The sequence below is a fragment of the Mustelus asterias genome, chromosome 13 (genome assembly GCF_964213995.1).
Source record: "Mustelus asterias chromosome 13, sMusAst1.hap1.1, whole genome shotgun sequence".
Taxonomy (NCBI): domain Eukaryota; kingdom Metazoa; phylum Chordata; class Chondrichthyes; order Carcharhiniformes; family Triakidae; genus Mustelus; species Mustelus asterias.
Genome location: NC_135813.1, coordinates 70,488,827 through 70,516,340, shown reverse-complemented (window position 1 = coordinate 70,516,340; position 27,514 = coordinate 70,488,827).

The following is a 27,514-nucleotide window of genomic DNA, read 5'->3' as shown; positions in this document are numbered from 1 at the left end:
TCGCTGTTCCAATGATGGTTATAAACTATTTGACCTTTGTTCATGTGGTTTATGATTATCAGCTCAAACACTGACGAGATTATTGCCTTGAAATCACTGCTGAGTGCCTATTATTCTCTGCATATCAATGAACAAACCTGAGAAACTCATTCCAAAGGCTGTAAATGACATGGATTTCAGTGACAATCACAATTTCAGATAGAAACATTAGACAAGGCGGAAGATGGAGGACCTAAATAAAAGATGACATTTGAATTTTTCTTTCGATTTGCTAGTCATATTAAGATAAACATCTTGCTGTACTGGATGTTTATTTTTCCAATACTGGATACTACATTTTCTCAACCTGAAGTTCCTGGTGTAGATCCTGGCACTACAGAAGCACAAAGCTGGAGGGGTAATCAACACACTCCTATCATGGTGATTTTTCCAATCTTCCTCTATTATTTAGTTATTTATTTATTCATTTATTTATTAGTGTCACAGGTAGGCTTACATGAAGTTACTGTGAAAGTCCACACTCTGGCGCCTGTTCAGGTACACTGAGCGGTAACTTAGCATGGCCAATTCACTTAACCAGCACATCTTTCAGACAGTGGGAGGAAACTGGAGCTCCCAGAGGAAATCCACGCAGACGCGGGGAGAACATACAGACTCCACACAGACCGTGACCCAAGCCGGGAATCGAACCCAGATCCCTGGTGCTGTGAGGCAGCAGTGTTAACCACAGTATCACTGTGCAACGTCAATAACCAGAAAAGCAGGAGCACTGTGAATCGGGAATTCCTGTCCCTACTCCAGATCCTCTGGAGCAAGGGTCTCCATTGAGGTGGAGGCCTTACAAAGGTTACCTGTCAAATGTCGTCTCAATAAAACCAGCATTCACCCCCACGCGGCACGAAGTTTAGATTGCAATAAGTTGTGCATGCTTGCATTTTTCCATAAATCTCTGAAGGGAATCTGTTACTATGATATACTAAATACAAATCGGCAGCACGGTGACACAGCGGTTAGCACTGCTGCCTCACAGCGCCAGGGACCCAGGTTCAATTCCAGATTCAGGTCACTGTCTGTGTAGAATTTGCAAATTCCCCTCGTGGCTGCATGGGTTTCCTCTGGGTGCTCCGGTTCCCTCCCACACTCCAAAGATGTGCGGATTAGGTGGATTGGCCATGCTAAATTGCCCTTAGTGTCAGGGGGACTAGCAGGGTAGATACATGGTGTTACGGAGACAAGGCCTGGGTGGGATTGTTGTCAGTGCAGGCTCCATAGGCCGAATGGTCTCCTTCTGCACTGTAGGGATTCTATGATTCTAAGAGTTACGTTCATATTAAACTCTGATTATGAGCATTTAGGTGCAGTTGATAAGTCTTGTGCCTCTAGAGATTATGCCGCGATTAAAATTGAAGTGCCGTGCACACCTCCGGAGAAAAGGAACGCTACTTTGTCAGGATATTTAATTTCCCATCTCCACAGGAAAACATTGGGATGCTGACGGGAATTCAACCATTTCATTTTGGTTCCCAAGCAGCCTGAGGTTCTGAGAGCAAACGAGGTGGTTTTGACATTGCTGCCTAATGCGGTTCCCCGTCTGACAATGGAGATCCCCGTGGGAAAGACCCAGGACCAGAACAGCAACATTGAAAGTGCAATTCTGTCACATAAATAGGATATTTACCTCACCCTGAATGTTTCAGGCTATTTTCTCGTGAATTTCCCAGTAAATTCCCCTTTTCCAGTCACATGACCCTATTAGAAGATAATAGAAGACATTAGAATGAATGTGACATGAACTCAATAACCGGGATATTGGGTTCATGTCACACTATCTGTAACCCCCACAACCTGCCTGGATGTGCAAAATCTCACTAGCTGTCCTGTCTGGAGACAATACACATCTCTTTAACCTGTGCTTAATGCACCCTCCACTCACATTGTCTGTACCTTTAAGACTTGATTAGCTGTAAAGGCTCACATTCCAATCATTATTCATGTAAATTGAGTTTGTGTCTTTGTGCCTTGTTTGTAATCAGAACTCCCACCTACCTGACGAAGGGACAGCCTGTTCCGAAAGCTCGTGGCTTTTGCTACCAAATAAACCTGTTGGACTTTAACCTGATGTTGTTAGACTTCTTACTGTGTTTACCCCAGTCCAACGCCAGCATCTCCACATCAAAACTAATGGAGACAGGAGCCATTTAGAAAGAAATGGTAATTGCCTTTGTTGTAATTAATTAAGCAAGGAGTGAGCGAAGCAGGGCTCCATCATGCCCCCAACAGAAACAGTTTTAGTTTTCCTAATTGATTTCATGTGGATATTATACACCTGAAATTTCCATGGCACTCTCCGCATTCACCCTTCTGCAGAAGATTAGCAGAAACCTGATGATGGAGAGGAAATTGGGAAGCAGATTGCATCGTAATTTCCAAGACAAATCACTGGACAACTACTTTGAAAAGTAAAGCATTGCAGGATTGTTGGGAGTAGTGAGTGAGTGGGACTAATTGCATGGTTCAGGAAAAGAACTGGTAAAGGCGCAATGGGTGGGATTTTCTGGCTGCTCCCAATGGTGGAATTTTCCAGTCCCGCCGAAGTAAATAGGGATTTGAATGGATCGGCTCATCTTTCGCAGGAAAACCTGACGCAGTGGTGGGGTCAGAAGGTCATAGAATCATAGAAACATAGGCTGGAATTTTACCAGCACCCGAATCGGGGCTGGCGAGGCTCACAGAACAGATTTCACCATTGGCCTCGGGTGGGGTTTTACGTGCCTCACCCGAATGGGGTTGTAAAATCCCGGCCATAGAATCATGGAATCTCGACAGTGCAGCAGGAGGCCATTTGGCCCATCGAGCCTGCACCAATGACAATTCCACCCAGGCCCCATCCCCGTAACTCCACATATTTACCCTATTAAGAAGAGCCAGGAGGGGACATGTGAAGTCTTTGGCAGGTAGGATCAAGGAAAACCCTAAAGCTTTCTATAGGTATGTCAGGAGTAAAAGAATGACTAGGGTAAGATTAGGGCCAGTCAAGGACAGGAGTGGGAAGTTGTGCGTGGAGTCTGAAGAGATAGGAGAGGCACTAAATGAATATTTTTCGTCGGTATTCACACTGGAGAGGGAGAGTGTTGTTGAGGGGAGTACTGAGATGCAGGCTGTTGAACTGGATGGTATTGATGTTCATAAGGAGGAGGTGTTAGCAATTCTGGAAAGGGTAAAAATAGATAAGTCCCCTGGGCTGGATGGGATTTATCCTAGGATTCTCTGGGAGGCGAGAGAGGAGATTGCAGAGCCTTTGGCTTTGATCTTTGTGTCGTCATTGTCTACAGGAACAGTGCCAGAAGACTGGAGGATAGCAAATGTTGTCCCCTTGTTCAAGAAGGGGAGTAGGGACAACCCTGGTAATTATAGACCGGTGAGCCTTACTTCTGTTGTGGGCAAAGTATTGGAAAGGATTATAAGAGATAGGATTTATAATCACCTAGAAAGGAATAATTTGATTAGGGATAGTCAGCACGGTTTTGTGAAGGGTAGGTCGTGCCTCACAAACCTTATTGAGTTCTTTGAGAAGGTGACCAAAGAGGTGGATGAGGGTAAAGCGGTTGATGTGGTGTGTATGGATTTCAGCAAAGCGTTTGATAAGGTTCCCCATGGTAAGCCTTTGCAGAAAATACGGACACATGGGATTGAGGATGATTTAGTGGTTTGGATCAGGAATTGGCTAGCTGTAAGAAAACAAAGGGTGGTGGTTGATGGGAAATATTCATCCTGGAGTTCAGTTACTAGTGGTGTACCGCAAGGATCTGTTTTGGTGCCACTGCTGTTTGTCATTTTTATTAATGACTTGGATGAGGGCGTGGCGGAGGGAAGTGGCAGGTTACAGAGGGACATAGATAAGCTGCAGAGCTGGGCTGAGAGGTGGCAAATGGAGTTTAATGCGGAAAAGTGTGAGGTGATTCACTTTGGAAGGAGGAACAGGAATACAGAGTACTGGGCTAATGGTAAGATACTTGGTAGTGTGGATGAACAGAGGGATCTGGGTGTCCATGTGCATAGATCCCTGAAAGTTGGCACCCAGGTTGATAGGGTTGTTAAGAAGGCATACGGTGTGTTAGCTTCTATTGGTAGAGGGATTGAGTTTCGGAGCCAGGAGGTCATGCTGCAACTGTACAAAACTCTGGTGCGGCCGCATTTGGAGTATTGCGTACAGTTCTGGTCGCCGTATTATAGGAAAGATGTAGAAGTGTTGGAAAGGGTGCAGAGGAGATTTACCAGGATGTTGCCTGGTATGGTGGGAAAATCGTATGAGGAAAGGCTGAGGGGCTTGAGGTTATTTTCGTTAGAGAGAAGAAGGTTAAGAGGTGACATAATAGAGGCATACAAGATGATCAGAGGATTAGATAGGGTGGATAGTGAGAGCCTTTTTCCTCGGATGGTGTTGGCTAGCACGAGGGGACATAGCTTTAAATTGAGGGGTGAGAGATATAGGACAGATGTTAGAGGTAGGTTCTTTACTCAGAGTGTAGTAAGGGCGTGGAATGCCCTGCCTGCAGCAGTGGTGGACTCGTCAACGTTGAGAGCGTTCAAGTGGTTATTGGATAAACATATGGATGATATTGGAATAGTGTAGATTAGAGGGGCTTTAGATTGGCACCACTGGTCGGCGCAACATTGAGGGCCGAAGGGCCTGTACTGTTCTATGTTCTATTAGTCCCCGTGACACTAAGGGACAATTTAGCCTGGCCAATCAACCTAACCCGCACATCTTTGGAGTGAAAGTGTTGGCAACTGCCTCAAATGGGCTCCCTCTGTGCGGGCAATGATTAAAGTTAAGATGGGAGCTGCTTTTCCATGCCAAGGTAGAAAACTGGTGCTCAGTGCCAAAGTATCCACGAGATGCAGAAAAGGTCTGCACTTTCTCCAGAATACAAATTTAACATGCCCAATGCATTAATTCCTTTGGTCAAGGACAGTAGTGGGAACTTGTGCATGGAGTCAGAAGAGATAGGAGAGGCGATGAATGAATACTTTTCTTCAGTGTTCACCAAGGAGAGGGGCCATGTTTTTGAGGATGAGAGTGTGATACAGGCTGATAGGCTGGAGGAGGCAGAGGTTCTGAGGGAAGATGTATTAGCAATTTTGAAAAACCTGAAGGTCGATAAGTCCCCTGGGCCAGATGGGATATATCCTAAGATTCTATGGAAGGCAAGGGATGAGATTGCAGAGCCTTTGGCTTTGATCTTTGGCTCCTCACTGTCCACGGGGATAGTGCCAGAGGACTGGAGAGTGGCGAATGTTGTTCCTCTGTTCAAGAAAGGAAATAGGAATGACCCTGGTAATTATAGGCCGGTTAGTCTTACTTCGGTGGTCGGTAAGTTAATGGAAAAGGTCCTGAGGGATAGGATTTACAACATTTAGAAAGATGCAGCTTAATCCGGGATAGTCAACGCGGATTTGTGAAGGGTAAGCCTTGCCTCACAAATTTGATTGAATTCTTTGAGGAGGTAACTAAGTGTGTCGATGAAGGTAGAGCAGTTGATGTCATATACATGGTCGGCTCATGAAGAAAGTAAGGAGGTGTGGGATAGAGGGAAATTTGGCTGATTGGATAAGTAACTGGCTATCTCATAGAAGTCATGATGTGGAGATGGGGATGTTCTGTGCCCTGTTTGAGAACAGAGACCACTCCATCTGACGAAGGAGCGTTGCTCCGAAAGCTTATGGTATTTGCTACCAAATAAACCTGTTGGACTTTAACCTGGTGTTGTGAGACTTCTTACTATCTCATAGAAGACAGAGGGTGGTAGTGGATGGAAAATTTTCAGACTGGAGACCAGTTACCAGCGGTGCACCACAAGGATCAGTGCTGGGTCCTCTGCTATTTGTGATTTTTATAAATGACTTAGAGGAGGGGGCTGAAGGGTGGATCAGTAAATTTGCGAATGACACCAAGATCGGTGGAGTAGTGGATGAGGTGGAGGGCTGTTGTAGGCTGCAAATAGACATTGATAGGATCCAGAGCTAGGCCGAAAAATGGCAGATGGAGTTTAACCCTGATAAGTGCAAGGCAATTCATTTTGGTAGGACAAATTTGAATGCGGATTACAGGGTCAAAGGTAGGGTTCTGAGGAATGTGGAGGAAGAGAGAGATCTTGGGGTTCATATCCACAGATCTCTGACAGTTGCCACTCAAGTGGATAGAGCCGTGAAGAAGGTGTGTTAGCGTTTATTAACAGGGGGTTTGAGTTTAAGAGCCGTGGGGTTATGCTGCAACTGTACAGGACCTTGGTGAGACCACATTTGGAATATTGTGTGCAGTTCTGGTCACCTCACTATAAAAAGGATGTGGAAGCACTGGAAAGAGTGCAAAGGAGATTTACCAGGATGCTGCCTGGTTTGGAGGGTAGGTCTGATGAGGAAAGGTTAAGGGAGCTAGGGCTTTTCTCTTCAGAGCTGAGGAGGTTGAGAGGCGACTTAATAAGAGGTTTATAAGATGATGAGGGGGGTAGATAGAGTGGATGTTCAGAGACTATTTCCTCGGGTGGACGTAGCTGTTACTAGAGGACATAACGATAAGGTTCGTGGTGAAAGATATAGGAGGGATGTCCGAGGTAGGTTCTTTACTCAGAGAGTGGTTGGGATGTGGAATGGACTGCCTGCTGTGATAGTGGAGTCGGACACTTTAGGAACTTTCCAGCGGTTATTGGACAGGCACATGGAGCACGTTAGAATGATAGGGAGTGGGATAGCTCGATCTTGGTTTCGGAAAAGGTTCGGCACAACATCGTGGGCCGAAGGGCCTGTACTGTGCTGTACTGTTCTATGTTCTAATATCTATTGAATTGTAACCTGAGACACCTGCAATGGCTTCTCTTCCCATGCCGGCACTGTGAAACTCTTGAGACCCCATCAATCAATCCTTGGTCCTCCTCCATCTCCCATCTAGGTGCTGCCCTCAGTGATAACAGCTGAAAGAAACATCAGGGTGGCACAGTGGTTAGCACTGTGGCTAGCCTCACAGCGCTAGGGGCATGGGTTCGATGCCGGCTTGGGTCACTGTCTCTGTGGAGTCTGGGTGGGTTTCCTCCGGGTGCTCCGGTTTCCTCCCAAAGTCCGAAAGACGTGCTGGTTATGTGCATTGGCCATGCTAAATTCTCCTTCAGTGTACCCGAACAGGCGCCGGAGTGTGGCGACGAGGAGATTTTCACAATAACTTCATTGCAGTGTTAATGTAAGCCTACTTTGACACTAAGAAGTCAACTTTAAACAAAAAGATTCCACATAAATGCCAGATGCAGTTTTGAGTCGGGTGGTTCGGATCAGGTGTAACAGTACAACCTTCAACCCAGTGGAGAAGTGATCACAAAGCCTGCTGCAAATATAAAGCAAGAAAATGTTGAGAGAGAGAGAGAGAGAGAAAGCCTGAATTGTAAAACAGGAAATCCATAGAAGTATTGGCAACTTGCTACTCTGAAATATCGAATGATGTGCTGAAAACAGCTATCAATGTAGAAAATCCTTCAATCGCGTGCAGCACTGTCAATCAAAGGCTCTGACAAAGGGATGCAGGTTATCACTAAACTGACACACATTTCACTGACTAATTACAGAAAATCAGTCCGACATTATCCAAAAAATTGAAAAGACTATGGATTGGTGCAGTGGCAATGCTGAAAAGTGAACAGAAAATAATTTGAATCCGTGTAAACAAAAGCTAAACCAATGTGTAAATAATGTCGAGCCCCATAATCATTATCATTGAAGGAAAACAACTGAATCATGTAAAGCCGGGCTTATCCCTTTTTATTTGCTTTAGTATAATTGCCCAACAAAAGCCATGTGCTTGGATTTTCCACAAAACAAAAATTGCTTATTGAATTTATTCAGAATGGTATCTGTCTGCTGAATGAATATTTTTTTAAAAAAGCTCGATGGTGATTGGTTAGAAATTCCCTAACCAATGCATGCGTTAGGGAATCTAACAACTTATCAGATAGAAAGGTTTTTTTTATTCAATCGTGGGACGAGGGCGTCGCTGGCTGGCCAGCATTTATTGCCCATCCCTAGTTGCCCTTGAACTGAATGGCTTGTTAGGCCATTTCAGAGGGCAGTTGAGAGTCAACCACATTGCACTGGAGTCACAGGTCGACCAGACCAAGGATGGCAGCTTTCCTTCCCTAAAGGGCACTAGTGAACCAGATGGGTTTTCCTGACAATGGATTCACGGTCATCAGCAGATTCTTAATTCCAGATTTCTTTTTTATTGAATTCAAATTCCACCTACTGCCATGGTGGGATTCAAACCTGGGTCCCTGGTGCTGTGAGGCAGCAATGCTAACCACTGTGCCACCATGCCGTCCCCATTAGCTGAGTTTCTGGATTAATAGTCTAGTGATAGGCCATCGCTGAGTATATCATGAGTTTGCACGTTCTCCCCGTGTCTGCGTGGGTTTCCTCCGGGTGCTCCGGTTTCCTCCCACAGTCCAAAAATGTGCAGGTTAGGTGGATTGGCCATGCTAAATTGTCACTTAGTGTCCAGGATGTGTAGGTTAGGTGGATTAGCGGGGTAAATATGTGGGGTTATGGGGATAGGACTCTGTTGGAGAGTTGGCTTTGACTCGATGGGCTGAATGACCATCTTCTACACCAATTGGTGTAGAATAAATTGATGTTGTGAGACTTCTCACTGTGCTTACCCCAGTCCAATGCCGGCATCTCCACATCAAGGCCTTTTACACTGCAGGGGTTCTATGATTATATTCCATGTTCAACTTCCTGCTCTCATCATTAACTTTTCTATATCCTTTTGCATGTACCTTGTACTCTCCTCACAGCTTTCATTCCTGCCTTCCTTTGTGTCATCAGCAAACTTAAATACTTTATGTTAGTCCCTTTGACTAAGTCATTGAAAAGATTGTAAATATCTGAAAACCTAGCACTGTTTCTTGTGATTCTTCGGCAGTAACAACTTCCTAATCTAAAAATGACCTATTGTGTTTTTGTCTTTTAACCAATTCTCTATCCAGGCTTTACCTTGTGTAGCAATCTTTTGTGTGGCAACTGAATGAATGCCTTTGAAAAAATCAAATATACTACTGGCTCCCTTTTATCTATTCTACGAGTTACATCCTCAAAAAACTCTAACAGGAAAATCACGTTTGACATTCTTTTCATGAAACTGTGACTATTCAACTTTTCATGTTGTGATTTTCTACATGTTCTGTCATCATTCCTTTAAGTATTTTCGTTCTTTTCTTGAATAGTAGTGTTATATTTTCTATCTACTAATCCACTGGGACAGTTTCGGAACCCAGGGAAATGGTGGAAGATCATAACCAATACATCCACTATCTCCGCAGCTACATCTTTTAGAACTCTATGATGTGAACTATCGGATCCAGGAAAATTGCTGTCTTTCAATCTCATTAATTTCTGCAGTGCTTTCTCCTTACTAATATTTATTACTTCAAGTTTCCCATGTCCATTAGACCCCTCTATTTCTGGTATGATTTTTTTGTGTCTTCTGCTTGTAGATAGAGACAAAATATTTGTGTAATGTCTATTTCTTTATTCTAATTTCTCCTGTCTCAGCCTCTGATGGACCGACATTTACTTTAGCTACTTTCATCCTTTTGACACACTTGTAGATGCTCTTGTAATTTGTTGATGTATCTTTGCTAGTTCACTCTCATTCTATTTTCTCACTCTATCAATTTCTTGTTCCTCCATTGCTAGCTTCTGAAACTCTCGGGATCCTCAAACTTATGATTCTACTTGGCCATCATTATAAGCCTCTTTTCTTAATCTAATACAACCCTTATCTTCTATAGTTCGCTATATTATATCAATAGAATGTATACTTGCATATTTATCAAACAAGTCGTCTGCAGAAGACTGCCTTGAGTTCTCTGTGAAAGCCTAACTGTACCTAGTCATATGACCTTACCTGTCAATCAACCTAATCAAACCTCACTCTGCAATATCCCAGGGGAAGACACAAAACAACAGAACCCTACATTAATTCAGATCAAAACAAACACACCATCAATTAATATCAATTATGTTGTTGCAATAACAATATAATGCTTTGGGATGCAGACAGAATGTCTCCGATAAAATGGGAAGGACTATTAAATACATTCAGCACAGAAACATGACTAAAATACATTTCTTAAAGGCACAATATTGTAACAAATCTACCCGTTAGTCCTATCCCAGCTGCAGTTCATTCATGTGCAGTGATTCACCACAAGCAGGTCCCAACTTTGTACGATTCTCTAATGTTTATGCAATGCTAGTATTGGCATTGACTGTCAGGTCAATCCGAGGTCAGGGAGGTCAAGGCCCTTGCCCTTCATTGTAACATTGCAGTTTGCTGATCAGATGGCAGTTCTTGACTATCTGACCCCATCGATACAGAGGGGAGGGTTAGGGTGAGGGAAACCGAGGTTGGTTGGAAAGCGGGAGCATATCAACTGCAGCTTGCACCTCATACTGGAAGCAGGATGACAGTGAAGAGGGATTTGAGAAGGGCCAGAAGACACAAATGTACTGCCACCATGGATGCTCTCAGCCGCAACAGCCTTGGAGACAGCCGGCCCAATAATGTGGAACAACATCCCCATCAAAGTGTTTTTTTTTGTTTTGTTTATTAGTGTCACAAGTTGGCTTACATTAACACTGCAATGAAGTTACTGTGGAAATCTCCTAGTTGCCACAGTCTGACACCTGTTCGGGTACACTGAGGTAGAATTTAGCATGGCCAATCCATCTAACCAGCATGCCCTTCAGACTGTAGGAGGGAACCAGAGCACCCGGAGGAAAACCACACAGACACGAGGAGAACATGCAGACTCTGCGCAGACAGTGACCCAAGCCAGGAATTGAACCCGGGTCCCTGGCGCTGTGAGGCAGCAGTGCTAACCACTGTGCCACCATGTATGCTAAGGTGATGCAGACGTACCTGTCTAAATGAAGCCTTGGTCAACCTTGTAAGGCTTCAAAACAAAATCAGAGATTAAATGAGATTGAAATTAATTTCAGGGAGCCAGGGACCTTATGAAGATACTGACATATTATAAAATAAAAGCAAGTTACTGAGGATGCTGGAATCTGAAACCAAAAGGGAAAATCTCAGCAGGTCTGGCAGCATTGGTGTGGCTTTTGCTACCAAATAAACCTGTTGGACTTTAACCTGGTGTTGTTAAACTTCTTACTGTGTTTACCCCAGTCCAACGCCGGTACCTCCACAGCATTGGAATGATACAAAGGATGAAATGAAATTGGGGACAGGAACAGCTTTGAGAGCGAGCAAGACGGTGTTGCTGGAGAGAGATATCGAGTGTCTTCATGTGGCGGCGCATGGCACTGAGTGTGGCTTTCAGGATGCGGCGCGAACAGCAGTTCGAAGAATGTTGTGAATCCTGGAGGTACCTGTAATCCTGGAGGTTACATGCGGGGTGGAATTTGAGTTGAAATCCACGTGGGGTAAGTTGGAGACGGAGACAGTCACTGAGGAAGGAAATTTGGCCATGGAAGTGAGTAGCTTGTCCAACACTAAGCGAGAAATGGAAAGCAGGGAAGGTGGAAGATACTGACCTCTTCTCACCCAGAAAAAAAGTAAACTTCTCCAGATAAGCTCAGACACTGCATGAAATACGCTGCATTCCAGAAATGAAACGCTTCACAATTCAATTTCTTGGTCCATATCTGCACTGACATCGTCTTGCCACCTACATTCTGCAATTGCTGAGACTCCACCTGTCCACAAGAATGGAGTCATGGGTTTTTTTTTTTACAAATCTTTTCAAATTGGTAATTGCTATATAGACTCTCTGGAATTTATGCAAATAAGTCCAGCAGTTCGAAACGCCTGTGAGCATACTTTTTAATCAACTCTGCTTCCTGTGGAAATTAATAGGAAATTGAGTCTCATCAATTTACGCTTGTAACATAATGACATCAGTACATACTGTGTTCATTCCTTCCCCCTCCCCCACCCCCCAATAAGCTTCCATTGGATTTAGAAATGATCCCACAGCAGCAGAAAGTAATCGAGGTGGGACTGGGCTGTTTATTTCACAGGATTCAACTGGATTTCTAGCAAAATAACTTTGTCAAAGTAATGTACAAGAATGGGTAGCCTATATTTTTTGTTAACCTCTTCTATTGGGACGTGAGGGTTATTAATTGCTTTTGAATCAAGCCAATGTAGGCCAACAAAGTCAATTTGAGCAATGGATTCCAAAGCAGATCCTGGCATGTTAAAAAGCCACAAACCTTGTCATTTATAATTGCTTAAAGATGGCTTGTGGCAGTCAAAGTTTAACTTCAGTGTGTTAATAATTCTGATGCATTGTGACAAGAACTGACATGTTTTCATCAAAGTACACCAAAAGTATATCATGTTATGCACTACTATTTGTCAAAATTGTACTTGCGTCGCACTTTTTTTTTTGAAGCCTTTGGGAACATAACATAATCTGGTAGGAATTAGAAAATGCCATTCAGCCCATCGACTGCACCTTACAGTTTCTGGGCCAGGAAATAGGCACTATATTGATTTTCATCCTATTTTGGCACAGTTTTGGAATTAATAAAGCCATATACATCTTTGTTCTGGGGGCTGGTTAACTCATTCGGCGAGATGATTAAGGGCTGATTCAGAATGGCACATGTTCAATCCCCATACCTGCTGTGTATGGGGATTGAACATGTGCCATTCATAGCTCAAGGAGGCCGGTCTCCTCCCATTGTCTCATACTTGCAGAGTGGGGCCCCTTGAGCTATATGACCACTTGTCTCTCCCTAATGGAGGGAGATGCCGATGGCCTTTGTGGAATATTGCTAATTTACGTCATTTAAGGCTTTGTAAATGTTTATTTATTATTGTCACCAGTAGGCCTACATTAATACTGCAATGAGGTTATTGTGAAAATTCCCTAGTCGCCACCTTAGTCACCTTTCCATTAACCCCAAGGTCCCATCACTAGCTCTTCCCTTTTTAAGCTACCCTATTTAATCACTGCACTTTCCTCTCTTCATAGCATTGCTGTCATTCCTCTTCCCCTTAACCCTCCAATCATCCTCTCCCTCCCCCACACACAGTTTAACTTACTCCTCCCAAGGATTCCAACAGGACAAAGATTGTTTCACCAAATTGCCTCCTCACCTCCTCCAAGTTACTTTACTCACGTTTCTCTTGGAATTGATGTTGCGTTCAAAATTCGACTGGTTCCCCTGAGGGAATAAACCATCTCAATTTCATCTTTCCCTGTGTCCCCCAGCACTGCCCTCCGGTATTGTAAGTTAGAATCACTGGCCTGAATTTTTGCTGAGTCGGGCAGCCTTCGTGTCTGAGCCAAATGGCTCCCTGGCCCCAATTCCAGAAGTGCCATCCGAAGGCATCAACATTTTCACCAGGAGGTGTTGGGATGGAGCAGAAGTATTTTCTTCGTTTCATCAAAGCAACTGCAGATCTAAAAATGTGGCTGCATTCATTCAGAAGCAACTTTGATCACCCAGCTTTCTGAAACACAACTCATGAGTTTTAAACAAATGAGACAAAGAACTGAACCAGCCGGGGTTCTTTGGAGAGGTGAGGTACCCTTTGGGAAGGTCAGATATCCCTTGGCAGAGGTCATGTACCCTTTGTGCTGTTAAGAATAGACATGAATGTGCATTTAAAAGTGGACGATGTCTATGGAACTATCAGTTGTCAAGTCATTTAAATCCCCTGCACTTTAAAGTTTTGAAAAAAATCTGCAGTTAAAAATAAAGGTGCTTACAATTTCACTAGCTGCTTGTTGATATAAGCCTGAGGGTTATCATTATGGGATTAGTGTTACTTGAGTGTCTTCAAAACCTAGCTAGACCGGACCAAGCTAGAATCCCAGGTTGCCACTATCTCTTTCCTGGACTCCATCTCATCATTGTTTCAGATCTGACCCATTGCGGTGCTGTCATCAGCAAACTTGAAAATCGAGTTGGAGGGGAATTTGGTCACTCAGTAATAGGTGTATAAGGAGTATAGTAAGGGGCTGTGGACACAGCCTTGTGGGGCACCGGCGTTGAGGATGATCGCGGAAGAGGTGTTGTTGCATATCCTTACTGATTGCAGTCTGTGGGTTAGGAAGTCTAGGATCTAGATACAGAGAGAGGAGCTGAGCTCCAGGCTACGGAGTTTGGAGATGATTTTTTTAGGAATTATGGTGTTGAAGGGTGAGCTGTAGTCAATAAATAGGAGTCTGACATAGGTGTCTTTGTTGTCTAGGTGTTCCAGATTGAGTGTAGGGCCAGGGAGATGGCGTCTGCTGTGGACATGTTGCAGTGTTAGGTGAACTGTAATGGATCCAGGCAACCTGGGAGTCCGGAATTGATTTGTGCCATGACTAACTTTCAAAGCACTTCATAATGATGGATGTCAGAACCACCGGACAATAGAATTAAGGCACGCTGCCTTGCTTTTCTTTGATACCAGGTTGATGGTCGTCTTATTGAAGCAGATAGGGATCTCAGATTGGTGTAAAGAGGTTAAAGATGTCTGCGCATACCCCCGCCAGCTGGACCGCATAGGATCTGAGTGCCTGTCTGGGTACCCCATCCAGGCCAGTCACTTTCCACAGTTGACGTTTGAGAAAGCTGCTCTGATGTCTGTGATAGTGACCTTGGATAGAGATTCGTCTGGGGCTTCTGGGGTTGAGGGCGTGCTCTTGCTCAAAACGGGCATAGAATGCATTGAGCTCATCGGGGAGTTGTGCATTGGAGCTGGAGATTTTACATGCCTTCATCTTGTAGCCTGTTGTGTCTTGCAGACCTTGCCATAGTCAGTGGGAGTGTGTGTGACTAGCCTGGGACTCTAGCTTGGTCCGGTACCATCTTTTGGCATCTTTGATGGATCTCCTTAGATCATATCTGGCTTCCTTGTATAGGTCAGTGTCGCCTGACTTGAATGCCTCAGACCTGGACTTCAGCAGGCAGTGGATATCCCTGTTCATCCATGGTTTCCGGTTGGGATTCACACGGATTTGCTTCTTTGGCACACATGCTGAGGAGGAATTGTTTCATTCAGAGGGTAGTGAATCTTTGGAATTCTCCTACTCCAGAGGTTGTGACGGCTCAATCAGTGAGTATGTTAAAGGCAAAGTTGACAAATGTTAAAGACATCGGCGATATGGAATAGTGCGGGAATATAGTGTTGAGGTAGATAGATGATCAGTCATGATCTAGTTGAATGGTGGAAAAATTAATATAAAGACCAGAGTGCGTTTTGATCAATTTGTAGGAGCCTGGTACCGAGATTGCATAATCAAAATGAAATGAACTCACTTTCAAACAACAGCTATTGTGAGCCATAGGATGAGACCAGGAGGATTTAAAATGCCTACCACAGTGACACCTCTGGAAGTAACTGGTACTGTATGTGCTTCAAATGAGTGTTCAATGAAACGTGTGCCCCACATAGCAAAGTTAATATATAATAGATAGATAACATCTGCTGCAATAAAAAGGGCTGAAAATGTTAGTGGCTTCTGTACCAGCATTCGCACTTGCAACACAACGTTGTATATATTAAGACAAATGTGTGACAAAGCAAAGCGGACTTCCTGTGAGCCAGGTCTGTGAATTCACAGATGTTATCACGGCTGTACTTTTCATGAACAATATGCATAATAACAGCAAGCTATTCAAATAATTGGAAATTTTTTTTTAATGTTCCATACCGCAAATTGCTATACACAATGCAAGCACAGTTTATGATCTTGCTTCCCCCTGCAGCAGGAACAATAACAGACATTATTAAAAGCTGGAGTGAGTCTGTTTTCGATCACTTATTGTTAATGGGTTCTGCAGTTTCATTTTTTTATTTGTTGCACTAAATCTTAACTGTGGCAAAAAAAATTACACAGGAGATACAGATTGGTCTTAACAACGTCCGCACTCCTGTAATTAACATTCACAACCATGCATTGCCATGAAATGAGAGGGCAATATTTGGACTTTGTACAGGACGAACACAGTTGTATACGCTACTGCGTTGGAAAGTGGGTCATTATTTCCTTTTGTATTTTTTGCTCATCAATTTGATGAATGTCAGTGCTGGGCAATAAAATAATTTCTATTTTCATATCCAGAATCAGCTTCAAATGCTCCAAGGCTAGCACTGAGAATGTTTTATATAAAACTCCCTCTCCACTGCCTCACCGAGGAGTTTTAAATGTGTTCAATTTTGAAACAATAGACCTAATGGATTAGTGCAATATTAAGTGCAAGCTACAAGATTGCGGCACAGTGGGTTAACACTGCTGCCTCACGGTGCCAGGGACACTGGTTCGATTCCCGGCTTGGGTCACTGTCTGTCTGTGTGGAGTCTACACATTCTCCTCGTGTCTGCATGGGTTTCCTCCCATAGTCTGAAAGACGTGCTGGTTAGGTGCATTGACCCGAACAGGTGCGGGACTAGGGGAATTTCACAGTAACTTCATTGCAGTGTTAATGTAAGCTTTACTTGTAACTAATAAATAAACATTACATTACTTAAACGTTAGTTGGCCTCTTTAGGAGTACTTCAAATCAGTGTCAAGGTACGGATAGTGTTGTGCTATGACCTGTGCCTGGGTGCCACTAATCTTCACAGAATAATTTCACTTGTTACCCTTACAATCACCCAACAAAGGCAGGTCGAAGACTTTCACTTTATTAGATTGGCCTAAGCTCAAGCCTGGGCCTTGAAGGTTATAAATACCATTCACTGTGAGATAAAGTGTGATTATCTGGGGTTTTTGATCGTAAGGTTATCACACATTTACTTATTTATAACCTGACATCTTCCAAGATATAATGACGGGCAGGAGGCAGCAGCATGCATAATAGAGCAACGACTTTATTTATTATGTGGGCAAACTAGATAACACGTGTGGTCAGTGAGACAGGTTACTGTGCTGCTCTAATTAACGGGTACGTAACGACTGTGACATCCCTGACAGCAATTAGAACGGAATGTCGGCATAAAGTTGCACAGGGGGAGTCATTCTAGAGTGTTATACCATCATACATTTAGGTAATAATAAGCTGGAAAAAAAATCCAGCGATGCGTGAATAGATAAACAATTGGACTGAATAAACATGGCCTGTGTTTAACTGTGCCCGCGTGGAAGATTTCCAATTGCTCAGTGTCACAGTTTTATTGAAGGTGTTTGCAGAAATGAAGATGAAAGGATATCTGCTGCTGTTGCTTGTCAGCTAATCATGGAGCATCATTGTCAGCCACAACAGTTGTATTTTACATCTGCAGTTGGCTCATATTTCTGGCTTCAGAAAGATGCGCACAGTTCCACGCACATAAAGCAGGGCTTTAATTGACAGGAGAACATTTTAATTAAGAAACGCGCGTTTCACGGAGAAGGGACCAACAAAAATTTCTTTGTTGGAATTAATTGACATTTATTGACCCGGCACACTAATTCAGTTGAAAATGAGATTCAGCGACTGTGAGCTGATTGACAATATTGTTTTTTTTTCTCTTTTTATCTGTCCTTCCTCTCTGCAAGATGTTTGGTTTTTATCAGAGTTTAAATCCTGTTGTGGTTTTCCTACCAACTGCCAGTTACTTCCTGTGGCTTGCGACGCAGTTTGCTTTGAGCTCATTACTCAGGGAAGGGCAAGTAAGACAGTGTTTATGACATTTGCTGACTACAGGCATGAGGGGGAAAATTAATTATACCATTTAATAACATTAAATCATAATCAGCTTTCTAACCTTATTAAGAAATGAAAATCAGAAATTACTTACCCTTTAGAATAATCTAGAAAGAAAAATCATTTGATTAGTTCTTATTTAGATGGAAATTCTAAAACAAATGCAGAAGCTAAAAAAATATCTGCCACATTATTATTCCCTGCTATAGAAGGATTTATGGAATATTTCTATGATCAGAAAACCATTTGGAAAGAGACACAATCTTTATGTAGATCATAATTCCGTCGGTGCTCCTCTTAAGTGACCAATAAGATGCAAAGTGATTGAGACTTCGGTTGAAGCTAAGCATCAGAGCTTTAACCAACTAACCACTGCTAATCATCATTGGATCCCTACAGTGCAGAAGGAGGCCATTCGGACCATTGAACCAGCACCGACAACAATCCCACCCATGCCCTATCCCTGAAACCCCACGTATTTACTCTGCAAGCCCCCTTGACACTAAGAGACAATTTTAATGGCCAATCAACCTAGCCCACACATCTTTGGACTGTGGGAGGAAACCGGAGAACCCAGAGGAAACCCACGCAGACACGGGAGAATGTACAAACTCCGCACAAACAGTCACCCAAGACCCGAACCAGGGTCCCTGGTGCTGTGAGGCAACAGTGCTAACCACTGTGCCACCATGCCACCCTTTAATCTTTCCCAGTGAGCCCACATTACATGTCAAATTTTCCTCCTCTTGATAAAAAGATCTATTTTGTACAGTAGAAAGTCAGTCATCCACATTTTCCCATCTTCTATACTTCAAATTTATAAGCATCTAGAACTTTCATTTTGGACATCATTTTGTACAGTCAGGCTCCAATCTGCCCCTTTTGAAATGCTTTTTATTTTATTTCCAGTGAAATTGTAATTTTATGCATGTGAATTCACTACCACAGAAAGTAGCTGAGGCCAAAATGTTGTGGGATTTCAAGAAGGAATTAGATATTGTTCTTGGGGCTAAAGGGATATGGGGGAAGGTGGGCTCAGGATATTGAATTTGATGATCAGCCATGATCAAAATAAATGGTGGCGCAGGCTTGAAGGGCCAAATGGCCTACTCTCTGCTTCTATTTTCTATGTATGTTTCTATGTTAGCAAATCACCAAGGCTTTCTGAGTCCACTCTACCACCTGCAGCTTTCTCCAAAGACTTAAGGCTGCGATGCCAATATGTCATGCAGTCACCTATTTGCTGGCATTATTTCTAAAAAGTCTTACGACTGCAACAATTTACTATCTTTGTGGAGTTTATGAAAGCTGTGCTCAGTGTTTGTAAACTGAAATGTCCAGAGCTATAATTGACACACAGGCTATTAAATGCAAATAATTCTTCACTCTCTGAATTCGTCCACCTTTCATGTGCAATTCTCTTGTGTACAGCAGGTGACTTTGTTAATGATATAAGTGAGACAAGACACCAGCAGTCAATGCCTCAGCTGATAAATTACTACCCTTAATGCTTCCCTGATGATTAAGTAGATAAATGCACCACACTGTATAGCACTGAGCACACAATTGGTTTCAATTTCTTTTCCCTATGTGGAGAGACCAGGAGCAATGGGATTAAAAAATATCCAGGATTCTTGGTTCTGATTTTAATGCAGCAATCCTTGCTGGACAGTTTAGATGTGGATATCAAGTAAGAAGATCAATAAATTCAGTTGTGCTTGCATTCTTGAATAGTGAGCCTGCACACAGGGTCCTCCAGGCTGCATGTGAAGAAGCATCGACTGGCCAAGCTACTGGAGAACTACTAATGCCTGCGAATCCTTAATGCAGAACGAGCCATTGGTCTTTAGGAGATGAGATACAATCAGAGAAATGGTAATAAAATTGTTGGAGTCCGTACACGTCAAGGAGGCATGAATAAGCAGTCACAGCAAACAGGATATGGCTTCATATCCTCAGTGGGTCAAAGGTCAAACTTTTATTAGCACTTCTTGTAAGTTTTTAAGTTTACTTATTAGTCACAAATAGGCTTACATCAACACTGCAATGAAGTTACTGTGAAAATCCCCTAAGTCGCCACACTCCGGTGCCTGTTCGGGTACACTGAGGGAGAATTCCGCATGGCCAATGTACCTAACCAGTTTTTCGGAGTGTTGGGGGGAGGAAACTGGAGCACCCGGAGGAAACCCACAGACACTGGAGAGAATATGCAGACTCCGCACAGACCCAAGCCAGGAATCGAACCTGGGTCTCTGGCGCTGTGAGGCAGCACTGCTAACCACTGTGGCATCATGCTGGGAGTGGATGACCAACACTTAAGAATGTGGTGCCATTCCGAGTTGCACAAACTGGACTGTATTGCTGGAAAGCAATAACCGTTCAGAACTACTAGTGTTCCAGCACAGCTTATTCCATTTCCTTTCCTATTTTGTTGTTGTGGCAATGTGGAATGAATATAATACTCAATGGGGTGTACTGTATTTCTCAAGATGGTGATCTCAGATTAATATCAACATAATCTCCCTGTTGTGCCGTAGGCCAAACATTAATCCTCAATAGCTATCAGCAGGAATGTGTGCTTGTGATCTGTTGAATAAATAGAGGGTAGCTAAAGGGAAGCAATGAATTCTTCGAAACAAATCTTAGAGGCACTCGGTATAATTTACTGCCGCCTGTTGTATCCTATCAATATTAGAATACCTATTTGCATGAAAGATGATAGGTTATTTTGCAATTTGAAGCTATGTTTTTCTCAAACTGAAATAGCCACTGGTTGTACTGCTGCCACCAAGCCAGAACACTTGGGTTCAGGCCCCGCTCCAGGCAGCTCTGGTGAGTCCAGGTTAAAATGCGACCCATAAATATTGGGTTGGCATCCTGTTGGGTGCTTACACCTGGGCAGAGCGACCAGCAGCCCAATGATCATGTGATTGGCTCGGAATCAGATAGATTGGTTCAGGGCACATTCCCACATGCCCTGATGAGTGGCGAGTGGGGAATTGACTCTAAATACTGGATCTATATCCAGCCATGTCCATCCAATAGATCTAGGTGACCATGCACGACCCCAAATCATGAAGGATAGGTGGAATACTTTAGAATTGGTTGCTGCTACTTAGGAGAAGATACTCTGAAGATAAAAACTGTAAGTCCATAAGAAAACCACCCGTGCTATTCTTCCCTATTAAGTGACTCAAGAATCTCGTGCCTGAAATTTGAGTTAAGACCCATTCCAAGACTAAACATATTGGACATTCTTAGTAGAAGTGAAATGGTTGGATCTAATAGAAACATAGAAACTACGAGCAGGAGTTGGCCATTCGGCCCTTTGAGCCTGCTCCGCCATTCATGGCTGATCATCAAATTCAATATCCTCATTCTCTCTTGTCCCCATATCCTTTGATCCCTTTCGCCTCAAGAGCTATATCGAATTTCTTCTTGAAGTCACGCAATGTTTTGGCCTCAACTCCTTTCTGTAGTAGTGAATTTCCCATATTCACCACTCTCTGGGTAAATAAATTTTTCCTCACCTCAGTTCTAAAATGTTTATCCCCTATCCTCAAACTATGACCCCTAGTTCTTGACTCCTTCACCATTGGGAACATTCTTTCTGAGTCTACCCGGTCTGACCCTGTCAGAATTTTATAAGTTTCTGTGAGATTCTCTCTCACTCTTCTGAACTCTTATGAATATAATCCTAACCGATTTAGTCTTTCCTCATATGACAGACCTGCCATCCCAGGGTTCAACCTGGTAAACCTTCACTGTTCTCCCTCTATAGCAAGAACATCTTTCCTCAGATAAGGACACCAAAACTGCACATAATACTCCAGATGTGGCCTCACCAATCCTATACAATTGCAGTAAAACATCTCTATTCCGATACTCAAATCCTCTCGCTATGAAGGCCAACATACCATTTGCCTTCTTTACTGCCTGCTGTACCTGCACGCTTACTTTCAGCGACTGATGCACGAGGACATCAAAGTCTCACTGAGTATTCACCTCTCTCAATTTACACCCATTCAATTAATAATCTGTTTTCCTATTCTAGCTCCCAAAGTGGATAACTTTACATTTATCCACATTATACAGCATCTGCCATGCATATGCCCACAAACTCGGCCTGTCCAGATCATACTGAAGCATCCCTGCATCCTCCTCACAGCTCACTACCCTAATGGAGATAATTGTTGCCCAACTGGCCAGTGGGAAGTACATGGGATCAGGCAGGCCCTCGTATTACACCCTGTCAAATATTTGACTCTGCTGATTCGAACAAAGGGCAAAGTCAGCTGTGGTGTAAAATCAGCCTTGCAAGTGGTCTGATCAGTTTCATGATGGGTGGTGTAATAGCTGTCCCCTTTTAAGAGGGGTACATTGGGAGGATCATGTGACCCAATCATCCAATGGGGAATGAGCACGGGGATGTCGGTGCAGAGCACAGGCTTGTGCAGCCAGAGTAGATTCTAGAACTGGAAGCGCTAACACTGTGAAACTACTCTGTATATGTTATGTATCTGCTTGTAAATAAACCATTATAGATCGTTATACTAACTGCTGGTCGCCAATCCTTGCAATTACTATAGGTGGGTTGGGTAGAAATGGTGCAGAATGTTGAAACTCTATGAAACACTGAGGTTGACTGTCTGTTCTGATGTACACCACGATTCACACCCCAGTTCTCTGTGACAGAAGAATAGTGGGAATGACAGAAGTGTCGGATCACGATCAAAGAACTCTTCAATAAGAGACAGACTGAAGCAGTTCCATCAAAGAGAAGCTCAATCAGAGAAGGTCGAACAGAACCAGACAAAAACAGCAAGGAGGTGGATTGACTCAGAGAATCTCAAAACCCAGATCAATCAACATAATACGGAAAGGGGAAAACCAAGAGATAGATGGAAGAGGCAGAGATAAGCATAGATTGACTTGGGAAGGCTGGACAACACAGGATTGGCATTATTCATAGAATCATAGAATCCCTACAGTGCAGAAGGAAGCCATTTGGCCCATCGAGTCTGCAGTGACCACAATCCCACCCAGGCCCCATCCACGTAACCTCATTTATTTACCCTGCGAATCCTCCTGACATTAAGGGGTAATTTAACATGGCCAATCAATCTAACCTGCACATCTTTGGACTGTGGGAGGAAACCGGAGCACTCAGAGAAAACACACACAGACACAGGGAGGATGTGCAAACTCCACACAGACAGTGACCTGAGGCTGGAATCGAACCGGGTCCCTGGTGCTAGGAGGTAGCAGTGCTAACCACTGTACCAGCATGCCGGTATTAACAAACAAATGCCTAATGCATTCATATGATGTTCTTCCTCTACGTGTCATTTTAACAGTGACATTAATCTATTTATTTACAAATGGATTAACTCCACTGCTAAAACTGAACAAAGTAATATCATCTGAACCATTAAGCATTCAGTCACTTGTATCGCCGACAGTAATTCTAAAGCTTAATTATTCAGTGTGGGTCACTGGTTTATACAAACTCAAAGGAAGAGGTGCAAACCAACATTGATACTCCACTGATAGAAACACAAGGGAGGGCAAATAGAAGATCATGAAAAATTCACCATTAAATATTGAGGTTGATTTTTCCACTCAACACCTTGGCTATCCTTGTATAGAATATGTGGACAAGGAACAAAGGATTCTGAAATGCACAAGGCACTTGATTAATAATCCAGTGTGCACTTAATTATAGTGCTGTATTTTAGCCTATGATCCAATTGAGGCCTTGAGGCTTGAGTCTGAGGAATGCAATGTTGAAGGGATTGTAGAGCTGGAGAAGCTACCAAATAAACCTGTTGGACTTTAACCTGGTGTTGTGAGACTTCTTACTGTGTTTACGAACTTTACAAAGACAGGGAAGGCCAAGGATTTAAACACAAGATAAGAGACGGGATTTTCCAGTCGCGCTCACCCCAAAACCGGAAAATCCCACCCGAGGACAATGGACATTTGCCCCACCCCACCACCCCGACCCCCGTCCACAATATCCCCGTCCCCCCCATCCACAACGATTCCTCTGGCAGGCGAGACGGGGATATTTCCCCCAAGATATTTAAACTTGAGGGGGCTGGAGGTCCATGTGGGTTAGTGAGCACAGACGTAATGGGCAAGTGGGCCTTGGTGTGGGATAGGACATAGGCAGAGGAGTTTTGTATGAGCTGAAGTTTACAGAGAGGGAAGGTGGTCAGGATTGTTCCGGAATAATCAAGTCCGGAGGTGACTCAATGGCAGATGGGCTGAGGTCATGTTGAGGCATTGAAGCATAGAAATCCCAATAGTGCAGAAGGAGTCCATTCAGCCCATCGAGTCTGCATCAACAACAAGCCCACCCAGGCCCTATCCCCGTAACCCCACATATTCACCCCTGACACTAACAGGCAATTTAGCATGACCAATCAACCTAACATCTTTGGAGTGTGGGAGGAAACCGGAGCACTCGGAGGAAACCCACGCAGACAGGGGGAGAACGTGCAAACTCCATACAGACAGGGACCCAAGCTGGGAATTGAACCCAGGTCCTGGGCGCTGTGAGGCAGCAGTGCTAACCACTGTGCCACCGTGCTGCCCATGTTGAGGTACTGGAACTGCTAAAGGGTTCATAAAATGGCATGCCAATACCTCATCATGATAGTCAGCATATGAACATGAATCAGCAAGAATTAAGTATGCTGAGTTTAAGATATAGAAATTTAATTATGCCATGAATTTCAAAGATAAGTTGCTACTGGAATTTGTGCAGTATGCGGGCATGTGCAATAATCATTTTAAGGTATTTTAGGATATCAATCAACATGCAAAATGGAGTGAGGAAGCATTTAGGGACCGGAGGACTTTGGTTACTTACTTTGTTTTAAGTATTGGTGGATGGCTTTACCACAAATGATTGTTTTAGGTCTGAAAACAATATTGACTGGAATTTAGCCACTCCACCCACCATGAGCAATGGGACGCTCTGTCGACCTCGAGTGGGATTTAATGGTTTCGGGATGAGCGAGGCCGTAAAATTCCGCCCACTGTTTTGTGTCACTGCCTCAGTGCAGTGACTTATAGAAAGGGTTAAGGTGATGCGCCAAAAGAGAAATCCTTCTGTCCTCTGACTTGCAACAGCACATCAGCTTTTGGAAAGGGAAATCCATTGCACGGAGATCGCTAGATCCTTGTGGGCAGCTGTTCCGAGATCCGTATTGCTCACTGTCACTATATTGCTGACTGTGGAATTTGTGTCATCATGGCACGTCCAAGTCTTTAATTGTATGGCCAAGTTTGACCTTTGCGCTTTCTTAATAACTCATCAATCAAACGATAACTGGAGGGATAATTTTAGGAAAAGAAATATAGGCCAACATTTAAAAATATCTTGGCAGTGAGTGATAACAAGGGAAATTAAATGGTTAACAGTGAGACATCACCAACAACATTTCATTCAGAATCGGTCTGCAAATTTTCTAAGCGATATTGGAGGCAGCAGAAAGCGTACAGAGAATGACACTCGTTCCTGGATTCCGAAGGCAGGCTGGGGGAACGGGTTTACTTTCTTGAACAGTGAAAGAGATTTGATTGAAACTATGTAAAGACGAAAAGGAGTACATAGATAGGTAAGCCAAAGGCACTAACTGCCTTGAAACCATTTTGTACTGTAGGGCAGGACACATGGTAAAACAATTAGACAGCCACAAGGCACATAAATCAGCTAAGATGGCAAAATCATCTGACGTGAGATTGCTATCTTAAGCAATTCACTCCCACTCATTACAATTAATACACAAAGTTAGTCCAGGTTCAGCAACTTAAAACATAACTTTTATCAAGAAAAGTTCACGACTAAAAGTTATACACAGGACTGGAAAATCAACATTCACTATTTTTCTTTCCAACAATCCTCTAGCAATTTTAAGAAATTCAGCTCTCACTGATCAGCATTGGAACAGTTGTTGGCACTGTTTTAAACTGGATTTCTTTACAAGTGATACAAATATAAACCATATCAACTCAGAAAACACATCTGCACCCTGAAAAATAAATCATTTAAATGCAAAGCCATCATAACTAAATTATCACACATTTCTTGTAACCTCATTCCTTCCCAAAGCGATGAATCGGGCGGGGGGGGTGATCTTACCAAAAAAATTCAAAGTGTCCAATGAGCGTGAAAATGGAGAGTTTCAGATCTGTTTTTGTCAGTGCAGCCACAAGTCCAAATCTTATGCCGCTCTGTGCAGAAAATAATGCTCAATCTGTTTCCCGCCAGTGGGGGTGGGAGTGGGGCCCAAGCTTGCTGGAAAGCTGGCAGCTCACAGTAAGGGTGCAATTGCGTATGCGCAGACCTCTCTGTCAGACACCCCTCCGCCTCGCCCTGCCCCACCCCGGTGATCTTTGGCCTCCCCAGCTGATCACCACTCCCCATCCCAGCCCAACCCAGTCAATTGCCACCGCTTCACCAGCAGATCTAGTTTGCCAGAAAGCTGGCAGCTCACAGTCGAGGGTGCAACCGTGCATGCGCAGATCTCCCTGTCAGTCACCCCTCGTCCCCCGTGGTGATCACTGGCCTCCCCGGCTGGTCACCACCTCCCCAAGCCCCCCCCCCCCCCCCCCCCCCACCACCACCCCCCACCCCCGCACAGCCCGGTCAATTGCTGTTGCCCCACTGGCAGATCACCGGCTGCAGAGTATACAGCTTCCCCTCCCACCTGCCTCTCCTTTGGCCATGCCCCCATGCAGTACCCTCCCCATAGACCCCACCCCCTCAGGCCCCACTCCTTGACATTGCCCAGTGCCTGGTGGACACTGCCGGAGTGCATGCCAGGGTGCCAGGCACTCCCCCTTGCCCCCGACTTTCCGTGGGGCCTCAATGGCTTCTGGTCCTACCAGCGATGCCACCACGTCAGATCCCCGTTGATAGGGACCATACGTGATCTTCACCAGTGAAGACCTTCCGTCCCAGGCTCACTAATAATATTCAAATCCATATTTAAATAGATTTGAATACTGAGATCAGCCCTGTGAACTTCCCGAGTGCGAAGCTGATCTTGCCGGAAATCGAGCCTGGTAAGATCACGAGAGGAAAGAAATCAATCGGCGGGAAGATAAGATTGTCCCCAAGGCCTTACAAATAACTTAGGCACCTCTCTGTACCACAAAATGGAAGATTCTATTGGAATCATTATACAGCAACTGAAGTTGTTTTTAGGCAGTAATATATTTCATGTGTAAAGTCTTTATACTGCGTTAAAGAAATAATTAGCACTCATATTTTCACATTTTTGGCATGTCCCATTCCTGCCAATTTTAAAGTGCAGCCACTGTTGCTATGTAATGTCAGCAAACATGGCAACCAATTTACGCACAGGAAGGCCTGACAAAACAACAATAAAGCAAATGACCAGTTGCTCATTGCTACAGTGTTACATAGAATCCGACAGTGCAAAAGGAGGCTATTCAGCCCATCAAGTCTGCACCGATCACACTCCTACCCAGACTCGATCCCCATAACTCCATGCATTTACCCCAGCTAGTCCCCCTGACACAAAGGGGCACTTTAGCGTGACCAATCCACCTCCAATGCAACTACATTCCCTCCTCGAATCGTAGAATCTCTACAGTGCAGAAGGAGGCCATTAGGCCCATCGAGCCTGCACCGACAACAATCTCACCCAAGCCCCATCCCTGTAACTCCATGTATTTACCCTGCTCCTCCCCCTGACACTAAGGGGAAATTTAACATGGCCAATCAACCTAACCCGCACATCTTTGGGCTGTGGGAGGGAACCAGAGCACTTGGAGG